This window comes from Chiloscyllium plagiosum, chromosome 5 (assembly GCF_004010195.1).
Source record: "Chiloscyllium plagiosum isolate BGI_BamShark_2017 chromosome 5, ASM401019v2, whole genome shotgun sequence".
NCBI lineage: Eukaryota > Metazoa > Chordata > Chondrichthyes > Orectolobiformes > Hemiscylliidae > Chiloscyllium > Chiloscyllium plagiosum.
In genome coordinates, this window is record NC_057714.1 from 79194661 (window position 1) to 79221391 (window position 26731).

A 26731-nucleotide genomic window follows, 5' to 3' on the forward strand; every position below is an offset into this window, starting at 1 on the left:
ATGAATTTTACCTACTTTGACCTTTTAAATCGTTACAATATCAAACACATCCTATTCCAGATATTCATTTTGAAAGTTAGAGCAACTATAAATTATTTGTCATTTAAGCAGGGATCTTTGACAAGCGGTAAAAGATTCAAGTTGTGTGCAAATAATTCACTTTTAATTAGAAGTATGAAAAATGTAATTGGTAGCACCAAAAACAAAATGTGACCACAAAAGGAAATACTTGCAGGATGTTGAATTAAAATAATTTTTAAAATACAACTAACTGCATTTAGAAGTGTTCAGTTACTTAATTTCCAAAAGCAGAGGCTTAGTGATCAAAATAGTTATTTGATTACTAGGCGGTCGGTTGATTTCTTAAAAATTCCGTTGCTTCCTGAGGCAGCCATATTGCATAGAAGTGTAGAAGCATCACACTAAATTGTGTCAGATATAGATTGGATCATACGAAGCAGGGAGCAGTTCAACGTACAGTTTTTATTTCAATAATGGTGGAAACCAAGGTGGATTCAGAGCTAAACAGATACATTGAATCATATCTTTGATTGGAACCTTGGGGCTATCAGACATTCACATCTGTCAGGAACACTTGGGATCAGTGTTGATCATTTCCAACCATGCTATTGGTGGAGTTGCTTGCTCTAAGAGTTCTTCGAGGAGAAAGTGAGGACTGCAGATGCTGGAGATCAGAGCTGAAAATGTGTTGCTGGAAAAGCGCAGCAGGTCAGGCAGCATCCAAGGAGCAGGAGAATCGACGTTTCGGGCATGAGCCCTTCTTCAGGAATGAGGAAAGTGTGTCCAGCAGGCTAAGATAAAAGGTAGGGAGGAGGGACTTGGGGGAGGGGCGTTGGAAATGCGATAGGTGGAAGGAGGTCAAGGTGGAGGTTAGACCTGCACCAGTGGAGTTTAGAAAAATGAGAGCTCATGCTATTGAAACACATGAGATCCAGAGAGGGCTCGAGAGGGCGGGCACTGGGAAGATATACCTTTTGTAAAGCTCAGGGACACTCTTTAAGAATATGAATACCCTTTATTAATCAATGGAATTCTCTTCACCAAAAAGCCGCGGGGGTGTGTCATTGAATTTGTTCAAGGCTGAGCTCGCGACAATTGGGTGTTAGGAGGGAGCCAGACAGGAAAGTGAAGTTGAGCCGACACCCTGATTATCCTTGATCTTAAAGAACAGCTTAGCAGTCTCAGAGGGCCGAATGGTCTCATTCTGTTCTTAATCCTTTGCCCTTGGATATTGTGCTATTTCACTAACAGGTCAACAAAAGCACGCTTCCCAGAATGGAATTGGGTCCATGTTGTAATAATATGTTCAATTAGTGCTTTTAGTTCATATGTTCAGCTTTGACTGCACCGTTGAAATGACCATGGAAGTACAATGTGGCATCAGTGTCAATCAAGAGTACTTTCCTCTCCCCCCTGGCTTGGTAGGGAGCCAAAGTCAAAAGGACCAACGTTACAACATTCAAGCTTTTTTCGCAAATGGCTTAAATTAATAAGTGACTTTTTCTTATGCTGCCAAATTTGAAATCATTGAAATATCTCATTCTTTGGGAGAACTCACTGTGCCTGTTTTGCGAGTGTTAAACATGTAGCAATCTCTGCCCACAAGTTCCTATACCAGATGTATACTCCTGGCATGGAAGTCGCTATATTATGCTCCCACTGTTTGTAAGAATAAAAACATACGAAACAGGAGCTGGAGAACATAGGAACGTAAAAGCTCGGAGCAGATGTAAGCCATTCAGCCCCTTGAGCCTGCTGTGACATTTAATATGATCAGGGTTGATCTCATCTCGGTCTCAACTCCACTTTCCTGCCCACTCTCTATAACCCTTTAACCTACTGCGAATCCTCTTGCAACGATGCCTTCCTTGAAGAATTTCCCCAAGTCCCTCCTCCCTACCTTTTATCTTAGCCTGCTGGACACACTTTCCTCATTCCTGAAGAAGGGCTCATGCCCGAAACGTCGATTCTCCTGCTCCTTGGATGCTGTCTGACCTGCTGCGCTTTTCCAGCAACACATTTTCAGCTCTGCTCTAAGAGTTCTATTTTGTAATGAAACACTGACATGAGCAAATGCGAAAGATAAAAAAAACATACATACGTTGTTCAAAGTCAGATGCCAGTTTCAGTGCAATATGGAACTTTGGCATCATACTGTAGATTAAAAAATGTCTGCATTAGCTAGTTGTATTTGACTGTGAGAGTTGAGGAAGTTAAGAGTTGAAATTTAACTCCAGATTCTTGAGCATATAATTTAGTTTACCTGACACTTGACTGAAGGAATACTGCACTCTTGGTATTACTGTAATTCAATAGTGAGATCGTATCAAAATCTTGCCCATCCTCTCAGGTGAATATTAACGATTGTGTGTCTTTGTTCAAAGAGAAGGGCCGTTTTCTTGATTGTTCTGGTGAAGACATGTCTCTCACTAATATAAATTATCTGGGCAGTATCTAACTGCTATTTTTCGACATTTAGTGTGTTTAAATTGTGTCAAAAACAAAGATCAGTACAGCACTGGGACAGGCTCTTTCACCTATCACAATGGCACTGACATGTGATGCCTTTATAAACTAAAAGCCTTGCCTTTATGTTGTCCATATCTCTCCATTGCCTGTCTGCTCATCTGTCAAGATGCGTCTAAAACATCGCTATTGTATTCGCCTCCACTACTTTCTCTGGCAGTGCATTCCAGACACTTATCACCCTCTGTGTAAGAAACCTGCCCCTCATATCTTCTTTAAACTTTCCCCTTTTTACTTTAAAACTATGTGCCCTAGTCATTGACATTTCTACCCTGGCAAAAAATGCTCAGGCTATTCATTCTATTAATACCTCTCATAATTTGGTAAATTTCTGTCAGGTCACCTCTCATTCTTTGATGTTCAAGCAAAAACAAACCAAGTTGTTTCTACAAACCAAGCAACCTCCTAGTAAACCATTTCTGTGCCCACTTCAAAGCCTTCACATCATTCTGGTAATGTGACAACTAGAATTATATGCAATATTCCAAATGTGGCCTTACTGAAATTCCATACAACAATTTTTATACTCTATGCCCCAACAATGAGGGATAGTATGCCATATGCCTTCTTGTCCACCTTGTCCGCTTGTGTTGCCACTTTCAGGGAACTGTGGACCTGTAAGCATAGATCCCTCTGTATGTTGATGCTACTCAGGATTCTGCCACTTACTGTATATTCCCTCCTGTATTGTATCTTCCAAAATGCATCACTTTGCATTTGTCCAGATTACACTCCAACTACCATTTCTTCACTCAAGTCTCCAGCCTATCTATATCCTCCGTAACCTCTGGCATTCCTCCTCACTATCTGCAACTCTTTCAATGTTTGTGTCATCTGTAAGTTTACAAATCAGGCCACCTGCATTCTGCTTCAAACCATTTGTATATGTTATAAACAACTGGGATCCAAGCACTAATTCCTGTGGAATACCACTGGTCACAGATCTCCAGTCAGAAAAACATCCTTCCAATGCTAATTTGTGTTCTGTGACTAAGCCAGTTCTGTACCTATCTTACCAGTTGATGTGGACTTCACCTTTCATATCAGCTTACCGTGAAGGATCTTGTCATGCTCAATGTTGTATTGACTGTGTGTGTATGAAAAGGATGGACATTTTTCTACTTTAACATAAAAGAACAACATGACATTTGGACAATTTACTGTGAACCGAGATGATCACCTTGTTGCCCATCTCTGCTAGACAACCGTATATACATAGTTAAAGATGCAGTGGAGACACCTAGGGCTCTTTAAAACCCAATTAATTTATTCAGTACTTAATCAAATAATACTGTGTTAACTACTAGAAATATCTCAGTCACTTTCTTTCACTACCCTGGGCTCTATAACTAACCCGAATTGTTATTACCCAGGAGAATTGGCAGCTGACTAGGCTGGAACTCTTCTCAACTTCTTCACCATGCCTCCTGACACAAGGCACCTCTTATTCAAAAGAAGAACAAAAGAAAAAAAGAGGGGTACAGCACAGAAGTACAGCTTCAGTCCTCCAAGCCTGTGCCAAACATCATGCCCTAACTAAACTAAAAAACAAACCTTCTGCCCTTATTTGGTCCGTAACCCTCTATTCCCTCCCTAATCAGGTAATCATGCAGATGCTTCTTAAATGTCACCAATATGCCTGCTTCCACCACCTCTTCTGGGGGTATATTCCAGGCTCCTCCCACTCTCTGCGTGAAAAAGTTCCCTCCCAAAAACATCCCCCTCTGACATGGAGCATATGCTTCCTTGTAATTGAAACTTCAACCCGAGGAAAAAGGCTGTGACTATCAACCTATCTATGCCTCTCATAATTTTGTAGACCTCTATCAAGTCTCTTCTCAGCTGCTGTCTTTCCAGTGAAAACATTCCCAGTCTTTTTTCCTCATAACCAATACTCTTGAGACCAGGCAACATCCTGGTGAACCTTTTCTGCACTCTCTTCAAAGCTTTCACATCCTTCTGGTAATCTGGTGATCAAGATTGCACACAATACTCCAAATGCGGCCTAACAAGGGTTTTATATAGCTGCAGCATGGTTTGTCAACTCTTGTAGTCCATGCCCCAGCCAATGAAGACAAGAATGCTGTATGCCTTCTTAATCACCTTGGCCACTTGTGTTGCCACTTTTAGGGAATTGTGGACTTGCGTGTCCAAATCGATTTGTATGTTAATGTCCCTAAGGATTCTGTCATTTACAATATAATTGACACCTAAATTTGATTCTCCAAAATGTATCATTGCACATTTGTCTGGATTAAACTCCATCTGCCACTTCTGTGCCTAAGCTGCCAAACTATCTATATCCTGTTGTATCCATTGACAATCATCGGCACTATTAGCAACTCCTCCAATCTTCGTGTCATCTCTGCAAACTTACTAATCAACCAACCCACATTTTCCTCCAGACTATTTATATATATACTACAAACAACAGAGGACCTAAGACTGATCCCTGTGGAACACCACCAGTTGTTGGTCACCAGTGTGAAAAATAGCCTTCCACCGGTACCCTCTATCTTCTAAGACCAAGCCAGTTTTGTACCCATCTAGCTAGCCCACTCTGAATCCCATGTGACTTTAGTTTTTATACCAATCTGCCATGTGAGACTTTGTCAAATGCCTTACAGAAGTCCAAACAAACTACATCCACAGCCCTTCCCTCATCAAATACCTTTGTCACCTCTTCAAAAAATTCACTCAGGTTGGTGAGACATGACCTTCCTCATAGCTGAAAATGTGTTGCTGGAAAAGCGCAGCAGGTCAGGCAGCATCCAGGGAACAGGAGAATCGACGTTTTGGGCATAAGCCCTTCTTCAGGAATCTTCTGTCCGAAACGTCGATTCTCCTGTTCCCTGGATGCTGCCTGACATGCTGCGCTTTTCCAGCAACACATTTTCAGCTCTGATCTCCAGCATCTGCAGACCTCACTTTCTCCTCAATGACCTTCCTCATACAAAACCATGCTGCCTATCAGTAACTCATCCATTTTCTACCAAATGTGCATATATCTTGTCCCTCAGTATCTTCTCCAAGAGCTTCCCCGCCACATACGTCAGGCTCACTGGCCTACAATTTCTTGGATTATCCCTGCTTCCTTTTTTTAAACAAGGAAACAACATTGGCTAATCTCCAGTCCTCTGGAACTCTGCCTGTGATCAAAGAGGATGTGACGATATTTGCTAATGCCCCAGCTATTTCTTCCCCTGCCTCTCGCAATAACCTGGGGTAGATCCAAACTGGCCCTGGATACTTGTCTACTTTAATTTCTAACTTGTTCTCCAGAGTCCTGGTGAAATTGGGGGTTTCCTGGGCTACTATTTATATAGTTCAGATCTGCCAAGTAGCATTCCAATTTCCTTATTTGGAATTGCTTGAGTCATAGAGATGTACAGCATGGAAACTGTCCCTTCGGTCCAACCCGTCCATGCCGACCAGATATCCCAACCCAATCTAGTCCCGCCTGCCAGCACCCGGCCCATATCCCTCCAAACCCTTCCTATTCATATACCCATCGAAGTGCCTCTTAAATGTTGCAATTGTACCAGCCTCCACAAACTTGTCCAATTCCAAATGGTTTTACCATTCATAATTATCTTAGGTTTCTGCAAATCATTTTGCTTTTTAAGCAAATCACTTTGCTTTCAACCATAACTTAGCCCCTGATTGGTTTTCATGGCAGCAGGAATGTCAGTCTTTTCATTCTTCCTAATTGCAGCTTGCATGTGGTAACCTATTTACCTTAGAGAACCACTATCTACAATATCCTCCGTCCAGCTTGCAGTTAACTCATTCTAGTCTACTGTAAAATCTCATATTGATTCCCATATCTTTCGCCTTCTTTAACATCTCCCCTGATTTTGATCCAAAGATCATCTGAGGATCACCCCGACTGGGTTTGCTACATTCAGACAGTGGTTAGTATTTCATCAGCAAAGCATCTGTGTTATTTGTTGATGCCATTTAAATTATTACACTTATAATCAAAGTTACAAATCATTTTTCGATATCTTAGTCATTTTCCTTTTGTTCTGCGGCAAGTACATTAGTATAGTTTTCCACATCTTACAAAATAAGCTTAATATCAATGCAGATGACAATGAGCGAGTTACAAGGAATTCTATAAACTAGCTATACCTATGTTATTCCTACTCTATAACGTAATAAGCAGTTATTAAAAACCCTCTCCAATACGAGCTATCTTTAGGCATCTGAGACCAATCCCTGTTGTTAGTCTCTTCTATTTCTTAATTTACTGTTTTAACAAACACAATAAGACCATTACAATAACATTATCGCATTAGTGAAATCATGTGAGAAATAATCCTGATCCATGAATGAACCTGAGTGTTCAGCCCCCAATTCCAAATTTTACTCCAAAAGCTTAGACCCTCCAAGACCTTATCCACCTCTTCAGTGTGATTTTTAATTTCCTTCATGCATATAGTCCATTTATGGATAATTTCCTTTGCCTCGAGAATGATCTTTAGCCAGTCTGCAGTGAAATGGGGAATAGGTGGAAGTTCAGTAGCTATAAATCACCATACGCCCTGGTCTGTATCATTAGATTGGACAGATAGAGATATGAGAAGTTTCTTACTGGGTTCTGACTTAAAGAAGACTTGGTGACTAATGGTCAAGTCAGAGGAAATATCGCTGATAGCCACATCCTACGGCACATCATGTTCCTCCCTTTTGGTATCCTGATGCTGTTGTAGCGATATAGTAGGTGTCTCCTACAAAGGCATCTTAAGAAAAGTTTGGTTATTCACTGACAGGATAGAAAATGAGCCGTTCTTATAAGAGACAAATCCACACTGAGTTAGCCCTTCCCTAGTCATTTCCTTTGGACAGTGGTTTCCCCCTTGGTGATACTGGGTCAAATCCACTCCTCCCCTTTAGATTAATGTAGAAGCGAGTTTTGAGAAGATTTATAGCTCAGGTTGGGGTTCTGGACGTAAGTTTGCTTGCTGAGCTGGAAGGTTTGCTTTCGGATATTTCGTCACCGTAACCACTTTTTATATATGTGTTTAGGTTGGTGATGTCATTTCCTGTGGTGATTCATTTCCTGTTCTTTTTCTCAGGGAGTGGTAAATGGGATCCAAGTCAATGTGTTTATTGATAGAGTTTCGATTGGAATACCATACTTCTAGGAATTCTTGTGTACATCTCTGTTTGGCTTGTCCCTAAGATGGATGTGTTGTCCCAGTAAAAGTGGTGTCCTTCCTCATCTGTATGTGAGGATACTAGTGAGTGTGGGACATGTCTTTTTGTGGCCAGTTGATCTTCATGTATCCAGGTGGCTAGTTTTCTGCCTGTTTGTCCAATGTAGTGTTTGTTTGCAAGGTATTGTGTAAATGACATGAGTTTTGCTTGTTGTCTGTATAGTTCATTAGCTGCTGTTTTAGTGTGTTGGTCAGTTTATGGGCTACCATGATGCCAATAGGTCTGAGTAGTCTGGCAGTCATTTCTGAGATGTCTTTGATGTAGAGGAGAGTGGCTAGGGTTTCTGGACGCGTTTTGTCTGTTTGTTTGGGTTTGTTGCTGAGAAATCTGCTGACTGTGTTCATTGGGTACCTGTTCTTTTTGAATTCGCTGCATAGGTGATTTTCCTCTGCTCATCATAGTTCCTCTGTGCTGCAGTGTGTGGTGGCTTGTTGAAATAATGTTCTAATGCACATGTTCTAATGTTCTAAAGTATGGAAGCCTGAACATACACACCAGCCCGTTTTGAAACAATTTCTATCCTACTGTTATTAGACGACTGAATGGACTCTCAAACTCTTAACATTCCCCTGTACCTGTGTTTTAGTTTTTGCCGTTGTTAACTATTATTTGTTTATCTATGCTATTTAACTCAGTGATCTGCCTATATTACTTGTAAGACAAAACTTTTCACTGTGCCTTGGTACACGTGACAATAAATTCAATTCAATGCAGCTTTGTTTGTGGATGTTGGGATGATTGCTTCTGTAGTTCAGTATTTGGTCCATATGTGTTATTTTCCTGTAGACGCAGGTTTGAAGTTCCCCATTGGCTGTTCACTCTACTGCGACATCTAGGAATGGCAGTTTGTTGCTGTTTTCCTCCTCTTCATGAATTTTATGCCAGTAAGGGTATTGTTGATGGTCTTGAAGGTTTCCTATAATTTGTTTCATTTAGTGATGACAGAGGTGTCATCCACATAGCGGATCCAAAGTTTGGGTTGGATGGTTGGCAGAGCTGTTTGTTCGAGTCTATGCATTACTGTCTCTGCTAAGAACCCTGATATCAGAACTCCATCAACAAACACATTGACTTGGATCCCATTTACCACCCCCTGAGAAAAAGAACAGGAAATGACATCACCACATGAAATGATGTCACCAACCCAAGGAAACCTAAACACATAAATAAAAAGCGGGCCATTCCACCATACCATCAGTGCTACACTGGAAACTCACTGATGATGTTACTTAGTATGGTGATGAAACGTCTGAAAATAAATTGGCATGGGTTGGAGAGTTATTCAGTGATAGCTTCCTGGTATTTACCCATGTTAGGAAGTATGTCAGATTATCCCCATGCATAGGTATATGGAGCACTGCACCAATGTAATACTAACCCTTGTTATCATCACAGCTACTCAAGATTTGGTTGGTGAGAGTGAGGTTCCTGAGATGGCACATGGGTATCTTCTCCCCCACCCATGTCTTCAGTCGCTCATCTGATACCCAGTCCAGTACTCTATAGGTGTTTAATTGCAACATACGTGTACTAACCATAGACAGAAGTCAACTAATACATGTGGAGTAAACTGCTGCCTTCTTATTGTATGCCATGACCTGAGCCTTTCTGTCTATGATCTGGTGAGTAATATTCTGAAGGGGTCTCAACATTTTGATGATGTTCAGAATCACCTGTGCTGCTTGCCTTTTTATATTACTAGTCTTTTCCTAATCCTGATATCCCTGCTCTATAATTATCCTCTTCTTTTCCTGGAGAGATTGCAGCTGATAACACCCTCGACATAGCGGAAGTGGATTAACAGTCACAACCCCCGATGCTTAGCCAGCTCCCATTAATTCTATCAGCCCCCTTCTCTTTCTTTTCTGCTCTGATGTAAATTCACTATGACTGTTGTCTCTGGAGCAAATGATCAAAGAGCTGCTGGGTATTCACACCAGGCAGGCAATTTATGTCTGATGGATTAAACACGATTTGTAAATGCTTGTATCCTATTTCTCCTGTTTCTTCTAAACTAACCCTATTCCCCCAGTGTTTCTCTGAGATTCACCACACCTTGGTTCTAGGGTTGTTTCTGGTGTTGTAGTGGTGGTATTTATTGGGTTAGCTCTATACAGTATGAAAGGCCCTGATCCCTGGCACCTGCACCACTCATCTACCTCAGGTAGAAATGACTCTATATCCAAAGTGTCAGGCTCAGGCTTACTCACCACTCTGACCCACTTGACCGGGCCATCTGATTCCACAGGAGATGGGCAGGAGAGACTGCAGTCTACTCCTATCTCAGACCAAGTAAGGAATGCCGTCACCATCATGGAGCAGGTCCCATCGGTCATAACCTGCATGAGGACTTGATGTCTGAGCTGTTCATCTGCAGGCTAATATGTATCCCATCCCAACATGTGAGGGTTACCATGACATTTGTCACAATGCTTAATGTTTTATGCAGACACTCAATCATCGCCTTCCTCTTTCCCTCATAATACAAATCGGTGGCCTGATCAGCATGGGTCTTTCCCTCCATGTAATGCACTACCATCCTTGCCTTGGAACTCAGGCTTAATGATATTGATGTCTCCGCCCTGACTGAAACCCTGCAGGCCGGGAAAGGACAGCTCAGAGAGAAAGGTGGTGATACACCTTTCTCTGGAAAGGCAAGGCTGAATAAAGAGCACTGCATCCGTGGACTTGGCTTTACCATGTAAAACAAGCTGGTGGACCAACTCAAAGACTCCCCTTGTGGAATAAGTAAACATCTTGTGATACTCTGATTCACCATTGCTTGGAACTGGTATGGCACAGTATTCAGTGCATATGCACCAACGTTCAATGCAGCAGCTGAGGACAAGGAGGAATTCTACTCCAGCCTTAATATAAAAATCACTCACGCCAAGGATAGGAGCCAACAACTGCTGGTCCAAACCTGATCTGAGCCAAGATCAACATAAATATCACCCCAACATGGCAGAGACAACAGAAGCAGTGCAGCAAGAAGTTCAACATTAAGGCACTCAAAGACCCGGGAAAAAAATAGCCTCATAAAGCCAACTCCTCTCCACAAACCAGCCACTCTTAGCAACACCGAGTAGCAGGCTCCTAACAGCCTCTGGTCTCCCCTCAAGACTGCCATCATCAATGCCAGCAAAAATTCAGTCACTCAACCAGAAAACATCAAGATTGGTTTAATGAGAATGATCAGGAGATCCAAAGCTGGAAGTACATGGCATGGCTTTTGAGCATAAAACAGCAACTGCACTCAAGAGAAAAGGCAGGTCTACAGGCGACTAATGACCAAGATCCAAGGACAAACGCATGACACACAGAAAGGTGGATAGAGAAATCACTGGAGGGGCCCAACGAATGGCTGACAATTACGGCATGCATGGTTTCTTCTATGCTGTTAAGGTCAATTATGGACCAAGCACTCAAGGCCCAACCCCACTGCTAGCCAAGGATGGAGTGACTCTTATCAAAGACAAAGAAGTCATCAAACAACACTGGGGTGAGCACTTCAGAGACCTCCTCAATCAAGACTCTGTAGTCGATCCAAGTATCCATGAATGCATCCCACAACACGCTACACACCACAAGCTCAGCAATACCCAGCCTGCATGAAACACAGAAGGCCATCTGCCAGCTTTAAGAACTACGAGGTTGCTGGAGCAGACGGTATCCCTGCTGAGGCATTGAAGTGAGGAGGCAAAGAGCCCCTGCTGCAGCTACATGCCCTTTTCTGCCTTATTTGGAGGGAGGAGAGCATCCCAAAAGAGCTCTGAAATGAGCATTTTCAAAAAAGGGAACAGGTCCATCTGTGGTAACTACAGGGGAATCTCCCTGCTGTTGACCATTGGTCATCAGTTGCCTGAACTGTCTCCCCCCTGCGGCTGAGGACCCCCTCCCAGAATCAGTGTGGCTTTCAGCCACAGAGAGGCACTACAGACATGATTTTCATCACGTGACTGCTGCAGGAGTAATGCAGAGAAAAGAACCTACTCCTGTACATGACCTTCTTCGAACTTACAAAGACCTTTGACATCATCAATTGGGAAACATTACGGAGCATTCTTCTCCACTTTGGTTGCACGATGAAATTTTCCACCATCCTTCGCCTCCTTCACGATGACATGGAAGTCGTAGTAATGACAGACAGTTCCACTGACCCATTCCATACTCAGGCCAGTGTCAAGCAGGGCTGTGTCATTGCCCCAACACTGTTCTCGATTTACCTTGCTGCAATGCTTCACCTCACCGCCTACAAGCTCCCTGCTAGAGTGGAGCTAATTTACAAAACCAGCAGAAAATTATTCAACCTTCCCTGCTTTCAACCCAATATCAGTCACCCTAACCAGTGTCACTGAGCTGCAGTACGCAAATGATGCTTGCATATGTGCAATCTCAGAGGATGTACTCCAGACCATCGTTAGCACCTTTATGGAGATATATGAGAGCATGCATCTTACACTGAACATCCACAAGCTGAATGTCCTCCACCAACCAATAGTGTGCAGTGAACTCTGGATTATCAAGGTCCAGATTGAACGTTGATCATTTCCAATACCTCGGGAGTGTCCTGTCAGCCTAAGTAGCTATTGATTGCCACTAGTGTGCCAGCGCAGCCTTCAGCCACCTGAGGAAAGGGTGTTTGAGGACAACAACATCATATTTGACTCCAAGTTCATGGTCTACTGAGCTATGATAGTTCTTACTCTCCGAAATGGCTCTGAGATGTGGACAGTCTACAGCAGGCACCTCAAGTGCTGGAGCAGTACCACCAACACTGCCTGCACAAAATCCTGCAAATCCACTGGAAAGAAAGATGAACCAACATAAGCATCCTCAACCAGACCAACATCCCCACTATTGAGACACTGACCACCCTTGATTGGCTGCGATAGGTTGGGCACATGTCCGCATGATTGACATAAGACTCGGCAAGCAGGTGCTCTACTCCCAGCTCTGAAACAGCCGGTGAGCAGAGGAAGTGCTTCATTAATACCATCAAGACCTCACTGGTGAAGTGCAGCATTCCAACAGATACCTGGGAATCACTGACCTAAGACAGTCCAAAGTGGAGGAGGAGCTTTCGAGAAGGCATCAAACACCTCGAAACTTGCTGTTGAGAAAAGCAGAAGCAAGGCAAGAGCAACAAAAGGGGCACACTGCCAGACCAATGCCCCAACCACCTCTTCCTGCAAACATCTCTACCCCACGTGTAACAGAGCCTGCACAAGCCACATTGGTCAGCCACCTATGGACTCACCTTGAGTGGAAAAGAGTCATCCTCATCTGTAAGGGACCACCAATGATGATGAAGATGATGCATTTCTGAGGATGTGTTGGCCGAATTGCATTGGAAGAGGGTGATGGTAATCCCTAATCTTACTTTCTCAATAAATAGTATTCCCATAATTTACATCTCGTTATCCTGATCTGCTGCAAATCAATTGTAATTTCTGGTCTTATTTACAGTTTTATTCCAGATTCAATCTTCAGACATCATTGGTCAATTCATGCACATCTAGGATAGGCTTCAGCTGTCCATCCCTCCCTCTAGCCCATCTCAGATGTTTTATCCATTGTATTCCCCTTTTTTTTTCTTCCTTTGTTTTCCATTTGTGAGTCTGAGGAGTCCATCTGACCCCTAAGGGGCAAGGAGGTAATAGCATGTCTGCTGGATCTATATTTTGTTCAGGTGACGTGGTCCCGTGTTTCTCTGCTCTGGGTTCCCAAACCATTCCCACTCCAAATCTCATTTCTCTGGGTATTATGTGTAAATGATGATAGCTATCTTGTCCCCCTCCGAATGTTTTAACTGATTCATATGGTTCCAGCCACACTTGTCGGGGGCTGCAGCACCTCATGGACTGGCTTTATCTATAACTTTGTATGGTCCAGCAAATCGAGGGGTCAAGAATGATATGGTTTAATGTATTGATATCATGACCTGTTGGCTCAACTGCAACTCTATCGGTTCTGTTTTTGAATCAAAGTGGACTTTGCTCTGTGGTGTTTTTTATTTCCCATGTTATTAATTTCTACATAATTTCATTAATTCACTCTCTCAATTAGCTGTTGTACCCATTTATCTTTGAGAATATCATGCACTTCTGATTCCGATTGGTATAGGCACAGTGGTGGTTCAAAACCACACATTTCTTGGCCTGTCATCAATCCATAAGATATGAATGCTGCGGAAGAGGCTACAGTACTTCTTATTATCATCAGGACATAAAGGAGAACCATGAACCACAAGTAGTCTGGTGCTGCTGCACCACTTTGGCTGGCATATTCTTCAAAATTCGATTCATTCTTTCGATTTTTCCATTGGATTGGACCCAAATGGAATGTTTAATTCCCAACAATGTCATTACAATGGCATTTCTTGAGCAGTGAAATGGATTCCCTGGTCTGACGTGATATTCCCGAGTAAACCCCAGCAAGTGAACACCTTAGAGTCAGGGAGTCATAGAGTCATAGAGATGTGCAGCATGGAAACAGACCCTTCGGTCCAACCTGTCCACGCCGACCAGATATCCCAACCCAATCTAGTCCCGCCTGCCAGCACCCAGCCCATATCCCTCCAAACACTTCCTATTCATATACCCATCCAGATGCCTTTTAAATGTTGCAGTTGTACTAGCCTCCACCACTTCCTCTGGCAGTTCATTCCACACACGCACCACCTGTGTGTGAAAAAGCTGCCCCGTAGATCATTTTTATATCTTTCCCCTCTCACCCTAAACTTATGCCCTCTAGTTCTGGACTCCCCGATCCCAGGGAAAATACTTTGTCTATTTATCCTATCCATGCCCCTCATAATTTTGTAAACCTTTATAAGGTCACCCTTCAGCCTCCCCTTCTTCACTATCCTATCTACCTGCGACTCCACTTTCAAGGAGCTATGAACCTGCACTCCAAGGTCTCTTTGTTCAGCAACACTCCCTAGGACCTTACCATTAAGTGTATAAGTCCTGCTACGATTTGCTTTCCCAAAATGCAGCACATCGCATTTATCTGAATTAAACTCCATCTGCCACTTCTCAGCCCATTGACCCATCGGATCCATATCCTGTTGTAATCTGAGGTAACCTTCTTTGTTGTCCACTACACCTCCAATTTTGGTGTCATCTGCAAACTTACTAAGTATACCTCTTATGCTCACATCCAAATCTTTTATATAAATGACAAAAAATAGTGGACCCAGCACCAATCCTTGAGGCACGCCATTGGTCACAGGCCTCCAGTCTGAAAAACAACCCTTCACCACCACCCTCTGTTTTCTACCTTTGAGCCAGTTCTGTATCCAAATGGCTCCTTCTCCTGTATTCTGTGAGATCTAATCTTGCTAACCAGTCTTCCATGGGGAACCTTGTCGAACGCCTTACTGAAGTCCATATAGATCATGTCTATCACTCTGCTCTCATCAATCCTCTTTGTTACTTCTTCAAAAAATTCAATCAATTTGTAAGACATGATTTCCCATGCACAAAGCCATGTTGACTATCTCTAATCAGTCTTTGCCTTTCCAAATACATGGTCATCCCGTCCCTTCAGATTCCCTCCAACAACTTGCCCACCACCAACGTCAGGCTCATCTGTCTATTGTTCCTTGGTTTGTCCTTACCACTATTCATAAATAGTGGCACTATGTTAGCCAACCTCCAGTCTTCCGGCACCTCACCTGTGGCTATCAGATGATACAAAAATCTTAGCAAGAGGCATAACAATCACCTCCCTAGCTTCCCACAGAATGTTTGGCTACACCTGATCAGGTCCTGGGGACTTATCTACTTTTATGCATTTCAAGACATCCAGCACTTCCTCCTCTGTAGTACAGACATTTTGCAAGTTGTCACCATCTATTTCCCTACATTCTATATCTTCCATGTCCTTTTCCACAGTAAACGCTGATGCAAAATGCTCGTTTAATATCTCCTGTGTCTCCATACAAAGGCTGCCTTGCTGATCGTTGAGGGGCCCTATTCTCTCCCTAGTTATCCTTTTGTCCTTAATGTATTTGTAAAAATCCTTTGGCTCTCCTTAACTATTTGCCAAAGTTATCTCATGTCCCCTTTTTGCCCTCCTGAATTCTCTCAAGTATACTCCTACTGCCTTTATACTCTTCTGAGGATTCACCCAATATATCCTGTCTATACCTGACATATGCTTCCTTTTTCTGAACCAAAACCTCAATTTCTTTAGTCATCCAGCATTCCCTATACTTACCAGCCTTCCCTTTTACCTTAACAGGAGGATACTATCCTTGGACTCTTGTTATCTCATTTCTAAAGGCTTCCCATTTTCCAGCCGTCCCTTTACCTGTGAACATCTGCCCCCAATCAGCTTTTGAAAATTCTTGCCTAATACTGTCAAAACTGACCTTTCTTCAATTTAGAACTTCAACTTCTCAAGCAAGATCTTTGCTGTCATTTTTGCTGGATTCATGCGGGTTGGGAATGATGAGATTACTTACCCTTCAGCCCAACAAGTCCACACCGACCCTCCGAAGAGCAACCCACCCCTACATACCCCTTCACCTAACACTACGGGCAGTTTAGCATGGCCAATTCACCTAACGTGCACATTTTTGGAATGTGGGAGGAAACCGGAGCACCCAGAGGAAACCCACGCAGACATGGGGAGAATGTGCAAACTCCACACAGACAGTTACCTGAGTCGGGAATTGAACCTGGGTCTCTGGTGCTGTGAGGTAGCAGTGCTAACCACTGTGCCGCCCAATGCTTCCACCCATTTAGTAAAGGTATACGTGATCACCCGGATGTACTTATATTCTCTTGTGGTTGTGGGAAGAGGTGTCACCTAGCCTATTTGCAGGTCAATCCAGAGTCCTTCCATGGGTCTAGTGTGTCCCAAAGCTCCCTTCGTAACATATTTGTCAAAGTTGTACTCAGCACAAATTTTGTATGTAAGATCCCACATCTCCTTTCATTCATGACCATTAATATACTTCCTTTAATCTATCCAAAGTGTTCTCCATCTCTTAGTGTATATATCGTGGTACCAATAAATCATCTGATTCCAGTCTGCCTCAGGTACCACAAACCTCCAGTACCACATACTCCTTAATGTGTATGGCTTTTTATTCCTTATATTCCTCTAACTCTCTCATTTCCAATACTTTTGTAATTCTTTATCCTTTCTTTGTTCCCCTGCTAAATCAATTGGGGTTGCACCTTGATCTTTCTGTGCTCTTATTTCCTCTATCTGTGGTTGCCATTCTTCTCCAGCTATTGCCCCTTGTTCAGCCAATTCATCTGCCTTTTTATTAATTCTGGTGACAATTTTTAATGAACTTTTACTTCTGCAACCCCACATTCCTTTCCTTGTGCTTTATCAAAAATATATTTCAGCAAGGGGGTCAAGGGTAAGGCCTTTCTTTCAGCTAACACAAAACCTCTCACTTCCCACAAGGGCATATATGTGCATGCTATCGGAATAAATGGTGGACCCTGGGAGAACCTTGTCTGTGTGACGTACTATATACACCACTGCTGCTAACTCAGCTGATTGTGCAGCCATTGTTTTTGGCAACTTCAGAGCGATACTCTCCACTTCCCAACCCCATTCATCTTCCATTAAATCCCATAACATGTTCTTCATTCTCCACCTTGTACAGATGAGCAGCCATCGACATTTCTTTAAGGGGTGATTTGACATTCCCTTGCTGTCCTCCTATTTCTGTCTCTGTCTGTCTCATCTTGGGTATTCTCTGTGTTCTCTTTACCAGTATTCCCGCCTTTTGGTTTGAGACTGATGGTCCCTTGGGATCATTTGCTATCACCACCAGATACTCACGGAATGTCCCCAGTGAATTAAGTTATCTGCTAACATGGTTGTGCTTTCAATTCTTTTTACCTCTTGTAATAACTGTTTTGGCTCACTGTGCCATCGTTAATATGTCCATCCAGTAGCATGTGAGTGGATGTATATTCCATCAAAATTGTTAATGGGTTCAATGCTACAATGTAGGTAAAATGTTGTACTGTCCAGAACACTGCCAACAAATGCAGTGTATTCCTGGTATGCAGGTGTGAGCATGTGTGAGGTATAGGCTACTGGTCTCAACTGACCATGCAATATGACTGCGATATTGTACAATCTGTTGCAGCCACCTCCATCCCATCTCAGACCCAAAAATGATCTTAGTCCTTAATATCTGTAGGAATGGGGAGCCAAATTGCATGTCAATACATTGCTTATTTATTTCTCTCTCTCCTGGGGTTAATACCAAACTAAATTAACTAACTTTTTGTCTAACGATGTGAGCTTTTGTAGTATTGAGCTTTAACCCAAGCTCCTTTAGTAGTTGCAACAACTCATTCAGGATCTGGTAATGTTCTTGTTTGCAAAAGCAAATCATCAACAAAGTGTATCAGGCAGTCTGGCCTACAGAAATCCAACAACCCATTGCTCAACCCTTGATGAAATTTTGATGGGGAGTTGTGAAATCCATGTGTATTGCTGTCCCTTAGGGAAAATGTGAATTCATGCCGGCACTCCTTGTTCAAGGGTATTGCCCAAAATCCATTACTTATATCCAGCACCATAAACCACTGTGCAGAGTCACTCTATTCAATCATGCTTTTGGTACTAGTAGCCACTGTGGGTGCCATTAAGAGTGTTACCTTATTTAACTCTTGATAATCAATGGTCAGTCACCAACTCCCATCCAGTTTATTTACTGGCATGATGAGTGAATTGTTTGTAGAGGTGACTCACCTTAATGCCCCTTGTGCTACCAGACTTTGCACTACATTTTCTATATCACCTTCAGCCTGCTTGGAGCATACATACTGCTTTTGGGGATTTGAATCTGGGCCCTGTATACACACCTCCCCTTGCATCTGTCCACAATTATGCTTATGTTCAGCAAATGCCTCCTGGTTTTGTCCAATAATTCCTTGTACAATTGGGTCCTCACTTATTTTTACCATCATACACACTGTCTTCTTTTACTGTCCTACATGGATTTCAGCAAAAAAACCTTATTCCTGGCATTTACCATATCGTACAGTTCACTGAATCAAAGCACAGTCCTGCTCTCGCTATATAAGCACTTCCCAGAATATGCTCTTGATTTTGTTAATACAAGGAGACGATCCTTTATCTGAAATTCCAAAATCTGAAAAGCTCTAAAATCCGAAGGTTTTTTTGTGAAGTTTTTTTCTCATTAACAAGTCAACACCCACTCTATGCGTGTCACTCCAATGTGACATGGTGGGGAGGGGGGGGTGTGGCCCAGCACCGGTCGGCCTGTGTTTACTTAGTAAGTCTGCTCCTCCGGTAAGACTTTTAAAAATTTCACCATCAAACTGTCACTTATTCTGAAATTCGAAAAATTCCGAATTCCTGAAAAAAGCTGGTCCCGACAATTTCAGATAAATGATAATTTACCTGATTTCCCTCTCAAGCATACTCCTACTTCCTTCATACCCTTCAAGGGATTCACTCGATCTATCCTGTCTATACCTGACATATGCTTCCTTCTTTTTCTTAACCAAACCCTCAATTTCTTTAGTCATCCAGCATCCCCTATACCTACCAGCCTTCCCTTTCACCCTGACAGGAATATACTTTCTCTGGATTCTTGTTATCTCATTTCTGAAGGCTTCCCATTTTCCAACCGTCCCTTTACCTGCGAACATCTGCCTCCAATCAGCTTTCAAAAGTTCTTGCCTAATACCGTCAAAACTGGCCTTTCTCCAATTTAGAACTTCAACTTTTAGATCTGGTCTATTCTTTTCCATCCCTATTTTAAAACGAATAGAGTTATGGTTGCTGGCCCCAAAGTGCTCCCCCACTGACATCTCTGTCACCTGCCCTGCCTTATTTCCCAAGAGTAGGTCACGTTTTGCACCTTCTCTAGTAGGTACATCCACAAAATGAATCAGAAAATTGTATTGTACCCACTGAAGATATTCCTCTCCATCTAAACCTTTAACACGATGGCAGTCCCAGTCGATGTTTGGAAAGTTAAAATCCCCGACCATAACTACCTACTATTCTTACAGATAGCTGAGATCTCATTACAAGTTTGTTTCTCAACTTCCCTCTGACTATTAGGGGGTGTATAATACCATCCCAATAATGTGATCATCCCTTTCTTATTTCTCAGTTCCACCCAAATAACTTCCCTGGATGTATTTCCGGGAATATCCTCCCTCAGCACAGCTGTAATGCTATCCCTTATCAAAAATGCCACTCCCCCTTCTCTCTTGCCTCCCTTTCTATCCTTCCTGCAGCATTTGTATCCTGGAACATTAAGCTGCCAGTCCTGCCCATCCCTGAGCCATGATTCTGTAATTGCTATGATATCCCAGTCCCATGTTCCTAACCATGCCCTGAGTTCATCTGCCTTCCCTGTTAGGCCCCTTGCATTGAAATAAATGCAGTTTAATTTATTAGTCCTACCTTGTCCCTGCATGTCCTGACTGTTTGACTCACTTCTGTTCTCAGCTGTACCTGTCTGCCTGGGTCCCACCCTCCCACCTTGCTAGTTTAAATCCTCCCAATTTCACTGCCAGTATATTAGTCCCCTTCCAATTTAGGTGCAATCCGTCCTTCTTGTACAGGTCATTTCTACCCCAAAAGAGATCCCAAAGATCCAAAAATGTGATTCCTTCTCCCATACACCAGCTCCTCAGCCATGCATTCATCTGTTCTATCCTCCTATTCCTGCTCTCACTAGCTCGTAGCACTGGGAGTAATTCAGATATTATTACCCTTGAGGACCTCCTTTTTAAATTTCTGCCCAAGTCTCTGTAATCTCCCTTCAGAATCTCAACCTTTTCCCTTCCAATGTTTGCAATGACCTCCTGCTGGCCCCTCTCCGCTGTGAGAACATTCTGCACCCTCTCTGAGACATCCTTGATCCTGGCACCAGGGAAACAACACACCATTCTACTTTTCTCTGCTGGCCACAGAAACGTCTGTCTGTCCCTCTGACTACAGAAACCCCTACCACAATTGATCTCTTGGAAGCCAATGTACCCCTCGTTGCATTAGAGCCAGTCTCAACACCAGAAACTCGCTGTTCGTGCTATGTTTCCCTGAGAATCCATCACCCCCTACATTTTCCAAAACAGCATACCTGTTTGAAATGGGTATATCCACAAAAGACTCCTGCACTAGCTGCCTACCTCTCTTACCCTTCCTGGAGTTAACCCATCTCTATGACTGTATCTGAGACTTTTCCCCCTTCCTACAACTGCCATCCATCACATACTGTTGCTGTTGCAAATTCCTTATCGCTTCTATCTATCTGTCTCTCCAACCGATCCACTCGATCTGATAAGATTCGCATCCAACAGCATTTATGGCAGATATAATCTGCAGTAACCTTTAAACTCTCTTTAAACTCCCACATCTGACAAGAAGTACATATCACTGCAAAAGCCATTTTTGCTCCTTCACAATCTACAGACCCAGAAAATAACACCGTCTTATTCCTCTACAAACACTGCCCCAGGTTAAATAAGTAGCTATGGCTTATATTTTAAGTTTACTCAAGAGACTTATCTCCAAAAACATATAATCAAGAAAGAATCCACTATACTCACTACTGCAGCCTTTCTCTTGGACAGACTTAAAACAACAATTAATGTATCTGATTCTGTGCTGTGAATTTCGCTCAACAGTTCCTCCAAGATTAGTTGTGAATTTCACTGTTCATTTTCCCAGATGCACCCATTATCAATCTTTTTCTCCGTTACATTGATGACCGTATTGGTGCCATCTCATGTTCTCTCGAGGAGTTTGAACAGTTCATCAACTTCACCAAAACCTTGTACCTTGACCTTAAGTTCACATGGACCATCTCCACCACCTCCCTCCTGTTCCTGGACCTCTCTGTCTCCATTTCCAGCAACCAACTCTACATGGACATCTATTTCAAACCCACTGACTACTCCTTCTCCCAACTCCCTCCTGTAAAAATGTACTCCCAATTCCTGTGCCTCCACTGTATCTGCTCCCACGAGGAGCAGTTCCACCCCTGGTCATACCAAATGGCCTCCTATTTCAAGGACCGCAATTTCTCCTCCCATGTGATTAACAATGCCCTCCAAAGCATCTTCTCCACTTCTCGTACCTTTGTCCTCGAACCCCATCCCTCTAACCGCAATAAAGATAGAACCTTGCTGGTCTTCACCTTCCACCTCACTAATCTTTGGATGCAGTGCATTATCCTCCACCTACAGTCAGACCCTACCACCAAAGATATGTTTCCCTCTCCACCCCTATCTGCGTTCTGCAGAGGTCATTCCCAACCTTCAAAGATCTATGTACATAGACCCCAAGATCCCTCTGTTCCTCCACCTGACTAAGAACCCTACCATTAACCATTAACCCTGTATTCCGCCAATCTGGCAGAGATTTTCCTGTACATCCATCCACCTCATCTACTGCGTCCTTTGCTCTCGATGTGGTCTTCTTTACATTGGGAAAGACAGGATGTCAACTTGTGGAGTTTTTCAGGGACACACGCACCAAATAATCCCACTGCCCTCTGGCCGACCACTTCAACTCCCCCTCCCAATCCCCCAAGGACATTAAAATCTTGGGCCTCCTCCACCACCAATTCAAAGCCAACCACCAACTGGAGAAAGAATGCCTCATCTTACACTTTGGGACCTTTCAATCACATAGCATCAACGTAAATTTGTCTAGTTTCCAATTCTCCCCTCCCCTCCCACCTCATCCCAGATTCAACCCTCCAACATGGCACCGCCCTCATGACCTGCCCATCTTCCTTCTTCCCTATCCAATCCACCCTCCCCACCAACCTATCACAACTACTCCCCATCTACATCCACCTATCGCCTTCCCACCTCATTATTTATCGCTGTCCTCTTTACCCTCCACACTCCTGATGAAAGGCTTATTGCCTGAAATTTCGATTGTCCTGCTCCGCTTTTTGACTCTTAAATGAGGACGTTGCCTGGATTGGAGTGTATTAGCTGTAGGAGAGGTTAGACAAACTTGGCTTGTTTTTGCTAAAACATCAGAGGCTGAAGGGCAGTCTGAGAGAAGAATATAAAATTATGAAAGGCTTGTTAGGATGGACAGTTGAGTCTTTTACTCAGGATGGGTAATGTCAAATACTCGGGTACGTAAGTTTAACATACAGGGGATAGTTTAAAAGAGATATGCAAGGCCAGTTTTACAGTGTGATAAGTGGTTGGAATGTGCTGTCAGGGGGGTTGATAGAAGCAGATATGTTTAAGAGGCATTTAGACAGACAGAAGAAATAGAGGGACATGTGTCACTTGCAGGCAGATGGGATTGGCTTAGAATGGCATCATGGTCAGCACTGACATTTGGGCCAAAAGGCCCATTTCTATGCTATACTGTTCTATGTTGTTGTTGGGTTGATGGGACTGACCTATGAAGAGAGGTTAGGCAAAAGTGGCATATATTCTCATTCTGTGAAACCCTAGACAGTTGATCGAGTGGAAACTCCAGTATACTTAAAGAGACAGTCAAGGTAGATACAGATGATAAGCTTTTTCTCTGGGCTGGGTAGTCTAGAATGTGGGGGCATAATTTTAAAAGTAAGAGGATTACTATTTAGGACTGACATAAGGAGTAGGGCTCATCTGCTTCATTCACTTTCCTTTCAGCATCTTTTCTTCTTTTCACTCAGCTGCTATTGTCACAGCAATAGCTTGGCAGGGGTGATTGAGCTCAATGCTGACTTATGGCGGTCAGCGAGTTGGCCCAGCGCTTCTGCATTGATGAGCCGGTCCTAGCGCCAATTCATGCCTGCTGCAGTGGAGGTTAGTTTGGGTTCCCGGCAGCATCAGTATCCAGCATAGATTCATGGATTTGGAGATACCAGTGTTGGACTGGGGTGTAGATTAGATTCCCTACAGTGTGGAAACAGGCCCTTCGGCCCAACCAGTCCACACCAACCCTCCGAAGAGCAACCCACCCAGACCCATTTCCCTTTTGACTAATGCACCTGCTATGATGGGCAATTTAGCATGGCCAATTCACCTAACCGGCAAATATTTGGACTGTGGAAGGAAACCGGAGCACCAGGAGGAAACCCATGCAGACACGAGGAGAATGTGCAAACTCCACACAGTCGCCTGACGCTGGAATCGAACCTGGGACGCTGATGCAGTGAGGCAGCAGTGCTAACCACTGAGCCACTGTGTACAAAATTAAAAATCACACAACATCAGGTTATAGTCCAACAGATTTATTTGGAAGCACCAGCTTTTGTAGTGCTACTCCATCAGGTGGTTGTGGAGAATAAGATTTTAAGACACAGAATCTTTAGCAAAAGCTTACAGTGTGATGTAACTGAAATTATACATTGAAAAAGGCCTGGATTGTTTGTTAAGTCTCTCGTCTTTTAGAATGACTGTGTGGTGTCAGTTCTTTCATATGTAAATTGTAACACTTTTTTAAAAAAGTTACATTCTCAAGTGAATTTTAACAATTGGTGCCATGTTGGCCCAGATAATGCATTGAAGGTGCAAGCTGCCCTGTGTGACGATGTTTGTGTCACAATGGTCAGACTGATTCTAATCTAAAAAACAGATTTACAGGATCCTACTTGGATTCTTGCAGTTTTTGAACAAAGTAAAATGTAATTCTGCAGGAACAAATTCATCCCACAAACTTATATATGTGTGTGTGTGCGTGTGTGTGTATGTGTGTGGAGTGGGGGGTGGGGGGAGTTATGAGTGCCTGTGAGAGAATGTGTGTATGTGTGTGAGTGTAATGGGGTATAAGTCTGTGAGAGGGGGTGTGTGGGGGTGTATGTGTGACCGTATGAGCGGGCGTCTGTGTGCAGATTCATGGAGGCAGGGATGGAGGGGAGGTTTGGCCCACTATAAGACCTGACTGCATTGGCAGCATCTGCATCAGTAAGGTGGGCTGGAAGCAGACTCATGTTGGCGGCAGGGTCAAGTTTGGGCCTCTGCGGTACCTGATGGCGCCTACATTGGCAAGGTCCAGCCAGACCTCTTAGTGGTAGAGGCATCAGTGGAAGCAAGATAGCGCCAAAGAGTGGCGATTCTTGTTCTGGCAGGGGCAGCACATCAGAGCAGACTCAGCTGGTCGATGATGGAGGACTTAACAAGAAGTATTGTAAAGTTGAACACTTTCTTTGGTTAGTATGATCAAAGTGTCAAGAATTAACAAAATTAGTTTGAATTAAACAACATTTTCCAGATACTGATATCATAAGCTAATCGAAGGAATGAAGGGTGTTAAATTCTAGTTGAGAATGTCGTGGTAGTTAATCCTTCATTTTGAGACAATTATTACTTTAGTTTTCTTAGAATATTTTCATGTAACCTCTTGTATCCAGTAATTGTCAACATTCTTGAATCTTAAAATAGTTTTAAAAGCTCAAATTATAAGGTTTGGAGTTGTAGAAGATACTTATTTTTTAAAAAAAACAGCAGATGGAGAGAAATTGCCCAAGGGGTGAAAAGAAGCACTCAGGTAGGATAATAAGACAACATTACATTACTGAGAGGGATTTCCGCGAGTGGAATTAAATTGCAGTTTATATTTCGTTAACCATCTTCAGGGGAACAAAAACTGAAAGAACAGATAGTGTAGTTGTGAAAATCTAATCCCTCAGTTTTAGTGTCAAACACACCTCTAAGTGTAAAAGGTGCGGCCAGAGGAGTTTAAATGGGAAAACTCAGCAGCCTCACCACTTGTGTTCCCCACTCCTGAATCAATCTCTTACCTTCAAACAGAATCTAACTCCGCGCTCGCTTCGCTTCATGCGCGGGCTCGCGCAGTGTTGTTTTGTCGCCTGGCAACCGGCCGGATTGCGGCCTGGCGCTGGGAATCGCTGTGTGGATCCAGGTGAGTGTTCGGACTGGCTTGTCCCGCATGGTGTGTGTAGAGCCGGCTACCAATCTGTGATTGATTGACTGACTTACTCTAGATTTATTTCCTTTGACTTTATGGAGAGTCCTGTCTGTTACCCGGTCCCGGAGGCGCAGGTGCTGTGGCCATTGGCGGTGTCACTGTCGGTTAATGCTGTCATGTCCTCCATTGTAAACCAGGAGAGTCATATTAAACACTGATGAAGGGTCGCCGGACTCAAAGTATTTCTACAGATGCTCTAAGACCATGCTAAGTTTCCCCAGTAGTTTTTTTTTTGAAGATTATTACATTTATGGCAAAGAATCATAGGGATTAGAGTTACCCTTGTTGCCAGTGATTCTATTCGTTGATAATTTTGAAATGTATCCAATAATAACTTGGGGGGTTGCTTTCTCCTTATCAAAAAAAACTCAGCAAAACTAAGCAATATTTTGTATCATCTGAGACATCCAGGCAAATTAAGTCATAGCACTTGAAGTATTGTTTTTGGTTTTGTAGTAATTGCTATAGGGACTAAGACGAAAAGACAAATATGTTAAACTCTCAACTAAATGGGTTTTGATTATTCAATCTGGGTTGCAAGAAACATGAGCCCAGCATTATCAGGGCAAGTACCAATTATCAAATCAAAACAAACCTGTTTGGATTTTGCAACTGTGTTAATTACTTAAAAATCATTAACTACAATGATCTAGTGATTGATGTGATGTGGACTTCTGGTATCCCAGGGTAATATAATTCTCGTCGGCAAAAGTGAGTACTGTAGATGCTGGAGAGCAGAATCAAGAGTGTTGTGCTGGAAAAGTACAGCAGGTCAGGTAGCAACCAGGCTGGGAATCTTGGTGGTGGAGAGAGAAATTGGGGGCAAGGTAGCTGAGAGTGCAGAATGTGGCTGAAGAGCTTCAGGGCAAAGAGAGACTCACTGAAAACGTTGTACAGAGAGGAGAACGTCTCCAAGTAGGTATCCTTGGAAGAGGATTCGCAGTAAGGTTAAAATCTATACATCTAGTGCCAAGTTAAGGGAAATCCAACCCTCTGCAGCAGCGCTGTCGATAAGCAGCCAAATATATTGAAGTTGTTC

At 43.0% G+C, this 26731-nt stretch overlaps 1 protein-coding gene across 6 annotated transcripts in view; it reads left to right on the forward strand.

Moving 5' to 3' along the window:
• armc3 (armadillo repeat containing 3) overlaps positions 1-26731 on the forward strand; it is a 201039-nt gene that overhangs the window by 2680 nt on the left and 171628 nt on the right. For 2 of the 6 annotated variants that reach the window (XM_043690441.1, XM_043690446.1), the window contains exon 1: positions 25546-25626. The exons of 2 other annotated variants lie outside the window; for them this stretch is intronic. The gene's annotated coding sequence lies outside the window, so the exon portion shown is untranslated. Of the gene's footprint in view, positions 1-25545; positions 25627-26378; positions 26404-26438; positions 26464-26731 lie in introns of those variants that run through there. 2 more of the 6 variants (XM_043690443.1, XM_043690442.1) reach the window with 2 other exon arrangements.